The following is a 6,793-nucleotide window of genomic DNA, read 5'->3' on the forward strand; positions in this document are numbered from 1 at the left end:
ATTTTTGTTTTGGTTTTTATTTACTTTTCCTAAGGTGCATAAAAGTGTTGACTAGAAGAGTTATGACATGAATTTCGTGGAATTAAGATCTGCCCTTCAAGAGAAGAAGATTAAATACAAATGATGTCAGCTGCTTTCATTGGGCCTTTTTTCTAACTTAGCTATAAAAAATGAAAAAGTGATTTTCTCGTAGAAAACTTTTTTTCTGCAGCGGCTCGGCTACAAGCAGATCACACTTTACAATCAACTCGAGAGTTTCGTTTTTTCCTCTTAGCTCCCACTTTAACTATATGATAATACTACTAGTGTATCTACTATATTTAGATGCAATTGTTTCGAAGCCCATTTCTCGTAAATTAAGTGTTATTACTGTTTTCAAAGAGTCACGGCCTGAGAAACGTTTTGTGTCTGTGGGTTTTTCTGTTATTAGGTTTTACAGGATTCAAATATAACTTTGCATGGAAAATTTATTTAGAGTTAGATTAAAAACTGCTCAATATGTTTTCAAGCATGCGGAATTTTTACTCTGATTTTTTCTTCTTGACATAGTAAAAATTGATATGATCAAAATATGGCCATAGTAAATAAGCAGAATTCAAATATTATGGTCTAGCGCTGAATTATTATGTTACTATGATCCAGGCAAGCAACTATAAGAATGGAATAGTTTTTCTGCAGGGGGTTCGGCTACAAGCAAATCTTTTTATCTTATCACGATATGAGAGAAAAAACATTTGGTCTGTTAAAAGCAGCCTACATAGCTTGTATTTTTCCTCTTTTCTGTTCTTTGGTGAAATAGCGGAATGTTTTATCATAGTCGTAAGAGATTGAATGTTACACTGATTTAGATCTATTCAAGAATCTCACTGCAAACTAAACAGACGTTAGCTAGAAAAAATGATAATAAAAAAATCTAATTGATTCTGGTTTCTACAGTTTGCTTTGATAATTATGATGCCACAATAATGAATTTTGCAAGTTGAAACAATTCACTTAACTAATTTATTATGGTAAGAGCCTAACAAGTTATTAACTAGAAGTTCAGGCTATAAAAGTCATGACAAGAGATCCCAAGTTTTATCAAAAGACTCAAAAATTTCAAGGAGGTCAAAAAAGTCTTGGCAAGGTGGGTCATTTTTTCCACTAAGTAGGCTGTACTCTGTAATTCTGCATAAGATGCTATTTCTGGATTATACGTCTTAATCAGACAACTCAGAAAGTGGGAAAGTTCCGATTACACTATCCAGGATGTATGCAAGGCATTGATGAGACCGTGCGAACTCTAGACGAGGACATTACCAGGCTATTTACACAGTAAAGTGCAGCGAAGGTGACAAGTTCTGTCCTTGAGTCAAGATTCATTCTCATGTTTAAAATTTAATTCGGTTTTGATTAGGGTTGGTTTGCTTAAAGTACCTCAATTTGGGTAGATCAATTATTAGTCTATTCTCATTGAACGAAATTATTTGCTAAATACGAATTTATAATAGACAAGGTTATGTCACAGCGAATTAGAATAATTCTGTTTCTGCGTAATGGCAGCGGAGCAGCATTAGGCTTTTAGTTTGCAGTGCATTAACAGTACACTGTTCTCAGCTGTCCTTTTTCGATTATTCCCCGTATCGCAGACTGTTCATTTTGCGGGCACGAATGCTTTTTTTAAATGAATATGGCCATTTTTGGCGCCTGCATTTTTAAAACTTTGAAATGGTTCCATCTTTTCAGCCACGATTGGTCAGGCTATGGTCAATCTGAAGCTATGGTTACGTAAGTGCTCATCCTCCCACATACAACTTTACGGACACTGGGGATTGAACTATCGCTCATTGGTGTGTCAATCACAGATCCTATCAATCGGCTATCACGCCACTACGTACATGTCCACTACCACGCCACTATAGTTGCATATTTTTAGAAGTTATTAAAACTGAACAGTTATAATCACCGAGCATGTTTTTCGCATTCATCTTAGTGTATAAGTGTCATGAAATCCGATGGACCAATTCGACTAAAATAATTTTTTGTACTACTATCCGAATTCGGACTATTGATCTGTTGCCCTTCAAATCATTGTCTCAGTTCCATTTTTATGCACATTTTGATAGCACAGAAAACCAAGAATTTTCATAGATATTTTTGACTTGTTTTCACGTGTTTGTGAAGGTCTTTTATTTTTTGCCATTTTAATTTAGACCTCCGCATGCGTAGCAAACTCAGAGTTGCTTTTATTTGCCGTAAACTGTATTGTGAATCCAAAATTTTGCAATTCTCAACTTCCACTGGAAAAAAAATGTTCTCATTATTAAATAATTTGAGTGGGGTTAAAAAGATTTTATGGAAAATAGGTCAAAAGAGAGAACAAAACTAACTCTTTTGTTCTTCAAAGGTTCCAATTAAACTGTTAAAATGAAAAGAAAAAAGCTGAAGAGAGTAAATTATGAAAGTTGCTTATCATTTTATAATCAGAGCAGCTCTTCTGGACTTGGTCTTGCTTCTTTTGTGCCGAATTCAGTAAAAACAGCCCACATAGCTTGTATTTTTGTACATCTTTGTTCAATTGTGAAAAAAGTAGAATGTCTTATCTTAATCGCAAGAGACTGAATGTTACATTGATTTAGATCTAGTCAAGAGTCGCACTGCAAACTAAACAGAGGCTACCTAGCAAGACTATGATTAAAAAAATATCTATTTGAATTCCCTTTCTACAGTTTGCTTTCATAGTAATGATGTCACAATAACGAGTTTTGCAATTTGAAACAGTTCACCTAATAAATATATCATGATAAGACCCTAGCAAGGTCTTAACAAGTGATTGGTCGAATTTCAAGCTTTAATAGTCTCGACAAGGGTTCCCAAGTTTTATCAAAAGACTCACAATTTTCATGGAAGTAAAAAAAAGTCTTGGCAAGATGAGTCATTTGTTCCACTGGGTAGGTTGTACTCTGTGATTATTGATAAAATGCAATTTGATTATTGATAGGATGCAATTGCAGGATTATACGTCTTAATCAGACTATTCAGAATGTGGGAAAGCTCCAATTACACTATCCAGGATGTAAGCAAGGCATTGATGAGACCGTGCGAACTCTAGACGAGGACATTACCAGGCTATTTACACAGCAAAGGCAGCAAAGATGATAAGTTCTGTTCTTGAATCAGATTACATTCCCATGTTTACAACTTAATTCAGTTTTGATCCGGGTCGGTTTGCTTAAAGCGCCTCAGTTTGGGTAGATCAATTATTAGTCTATTCTCATTGAATGAATTTATTTGCTAAATGCAAACTTAGAATTGACAAGGCCATGTGTCAGCGAATTATAAGAATTCTGTTTCTGCCTAATGGCAGCGGAGCAGCATTAGGTTTTAGTCTGCAGTGCATTAAACTAACCTGTTCTCAGCTGTCCTTTTTCGGTTGTTCTCCACACTGCAGACTGTTAATTTTTGCGCATGAATGCTTTGTTTGGTGGCTATGGCCAATTTTTAGCTTCCGCAAGTTTAAAGTGGTACCATCTTTCAAAACAAGATTGGTTAGGCTATGGTCAACCTCAATCTATGGTTACGTCAGTGCTCATCATCCCACCTAGAACTTTACGGACACTGGGGATTGAACTATCACTCATTGGTGTGTCAATCACAGATCCTACCAATCGGCTATCACGCCACTACGTACATCTCCGCTACCACGCAAATGTAGTTGCATATTTTTAGATGTTATTAAAATAGCAGAATGTTTTATCATAGTCGTAAGAGATTGAATGTTACACTGATTTAGATCTATTCAAGAATCTCACTGCAAACTAAACAGACGTTAGCTAGAAAAAATGATTATAAAAAAATCTAATTGATTCTGGTTTCTACAGTTTGCTTTGATAATAATGATGCCACAATAAAGAATTTTGCAAGTTGAAACAATTCACTTAACTAATGTATTATGGTAAGAGCCTAACAAGGTCTTAACAAGTTATTAACTAGAAGTTCAGGCTATAAAAGTCATGACAAGGGATCCCAAGTTTTATCAAAAGACTCAAAATTTTCAAGGAGGTCAATAAAGTCTTGGCAAGGTGGGTCATTTTTTCCACTGAGTAGGCTGTACTCTGTAATTCTGGATAAGATGCTATTTCTGGATTATACGTCTTAATCAGACAACTCAGAAAGTGGGAAAGCTCCAATTACACTATCCAGGATGTAAGCAAGGCATTGATGAGACCGTGCGAACTCTAGACGAGGACATTACCAGGCTATTTACACAGCAAAGGCAGCAAAGATGATAAGTTCTGTTCTTGAATCAGATTACATTCCCATGTTTACAACTTAATTCAGTTTTTATTAGGGTTCGTTTGCTTAAAGCACCTCAATTTGGGTAGATCAGTTATTAATATATTCTAATTGAATGAATTTATTTGCTAAATGCAAACTTACAATTGACAAGGTTATGTCACAGCAAATTAGAATAATTCTGTTTCTGCGTAATGGCAGCGGAGCAGCATTAGGCTTTTAGTTTGCAGTGCATTAACAGTAGCCTGATCTCAGCTGTCCTTTTCCGATTATTCCCCGTATCGCAGACTGTTCATTTTGCGGGCACGAATGCTGTTTTTAAATGAATATGGCCATTTTTTGCGCCTGCATTTTTAAAACTTTGAAATGGTTCCATCTTTTCAGCCACGATTGGTCAGGCTATGGTCAACTTGAAGCTATGGTTACGTAAGGGCTCATCCTCCCACATACAACTTTACGGACACTGGGGATTGAACTATCACTCATTGGTGTGTCAATCACAGATCCTACCAATCGGCTATCACGCCACTACGTACATCTCCGCTACCACGCAACTGTAGTTGCATATTTTTAGATGTTATTAAAACTGAACAGTTATAATCACCGAGCATGTTTTTCGCATTCATCTTAGTGCATAAGTGTCATGAAATTCGATGGACCAATTCGACTAAAATAATTTTTTGTTCTACTATCCAAATTCGGACTATTGATCTGTTGCCCTTCAAACCATTGTCTCAGTTCCATTTTTATGCACATTTTGATAGCACAGAAAACCAAGAATTTTCATAGATATTTTTGATTTGTTTTCACTTGTTTTTGAAGGTCTTTTATTTTTTGGTATTTTAATATAGTCCTTCGCATGCGTAGCAAACTCAGAGTTGCTTTACTTTACCGTAAGATGTATTGTAAATCCTAAATTGTGCAAGTCTCAACTTCGACTAGAAAAAAATTGTTCTAATTATTAAAAAAATTAAATGGGGTTAGAAAGATTTTATGGAAAATAGGTCAAAAAAGAGAACAAAACTCACTCTTTTGTTCTTCAAGGTTCCAATTAAACTGTTAAAATGAAAAAAAAAAGCTGAAGAGAGTAAATTATGAAAGTTGCTTATCATTTTATAATCAGAGCAGCTTTTCTGGACTTGGTCTTGCTTCATTTGTACTGAATTCAGTAAAAGCAGCCTATATTGCTTGTATTTTTGCACATCTTTGTTCAATGGTGAAAAAGCAGAATGTCTGATCATAATTGCAGGTGACTGAATGTTACATTGATTTAGATCTAGTCAAGAGTCACACTGGAAACTAAACAGAGGCTACCTATTATCTAACTGATTTCCATTTCTAGAGTTTGCTTTGATAATAATGATGCTACAATAACAAGTTTTGCCAGTTGAAACAATTCATTTAAAAAATTTATCATGATAAGAGCTTAACAAGTTTTTAACAAGTTATTTACTAGAAGTTCAGGCTATAAAAGTTATGACAAGGGATCCAAGTTTTATCAAAAGACTCAAAATTTTCAAGTAGGTCAAAAAAATTTTGGCAAGGTAGGTATTTTTTCCACTGGGTAGGCTATGCTCTGTGATTCTGGATAAGATGCAATTTCTGGATTATACGTCTCAATCAGGCTATTCAGACTTTGGAAAAGCTCCGATTACGCTATCTAGGCTGTAAGCAATTCTTTGATGAGACCGTGGGAACTCTAGACGAAGACATTACCAGGCTTTTTACACCGCAAAGGCAGCAAAGTTGATAAGTTCTGTTCTCGAATCAAGTTATTTTCTCAAGTTTACAATTTAGTTCAGTTTTGATTAGGGTTCGTTTGCTTAGAGCACCTCAATTTTGGTAGATCAATTATTAATATATTCTCATTTAATGAATTTGTTTGCTAAATGCAAACTTACAATAGACAAGGTCATGTCACAGCGAATTAGAATAATTCTGTTTCTGCGTAATGGCCGCGGAGCAGCATTAGGCTTTTAGTTTGCAGTGCATTAACAGTAGACTGTTCTCAGCTGTCCTTTTTGAATTATTTCCCGTATCGCAGACTGTTCATATTGTGGGCCTGAATGCTTTTTTAAATGACTATGACCATTTTTTTGCCGTCTGCAACTTTAAAACTTAAAATTGGTACCATCTTTTCAGTTAAGATTGCTCAGGCTATCGTCAACCTGAAGCAATGTTACGTCAGGGCTCGTCCTCACACAGGCAACTTCACGGACGCAGGGGATTGAACTATTGATCATTGGTGTGTTAGTCACAAACCGTACCGCATGGCTATCACGCCACTACTTACCTCTCGGCTATCAACCCTGTTTTGAGTTGTTTTCACTTTTCACTTGTTTGTGAAGGTCTTAATGTTTTTTGCAATTTTTTAATATAGACCTCCACCTGCGTAGCAAACTTTTAGTTGCTTTAACTTACCGTAATCTGAAGTGTGAATCCTTATTTATGCATTTCTCGACTTCCACTGGGAAAAAATGTTCTAATTATTAAATAATCTATATGCGGTTAAAACAAT

This window comes from Convolutriloba macropyga, chromosome 4, assembly GCF_964194025.1.
Source record: "Convolutriloba macropyga chromosome 4, txConMacr16.3, whole genome shotgun sequence".
Classification (NCBI taxonomy): Eukaryota; Metazoa; Xenacoelomorpha; order Acoela; family Convolutidae; genus Convolutriloba; species Convolutriloba macropyga.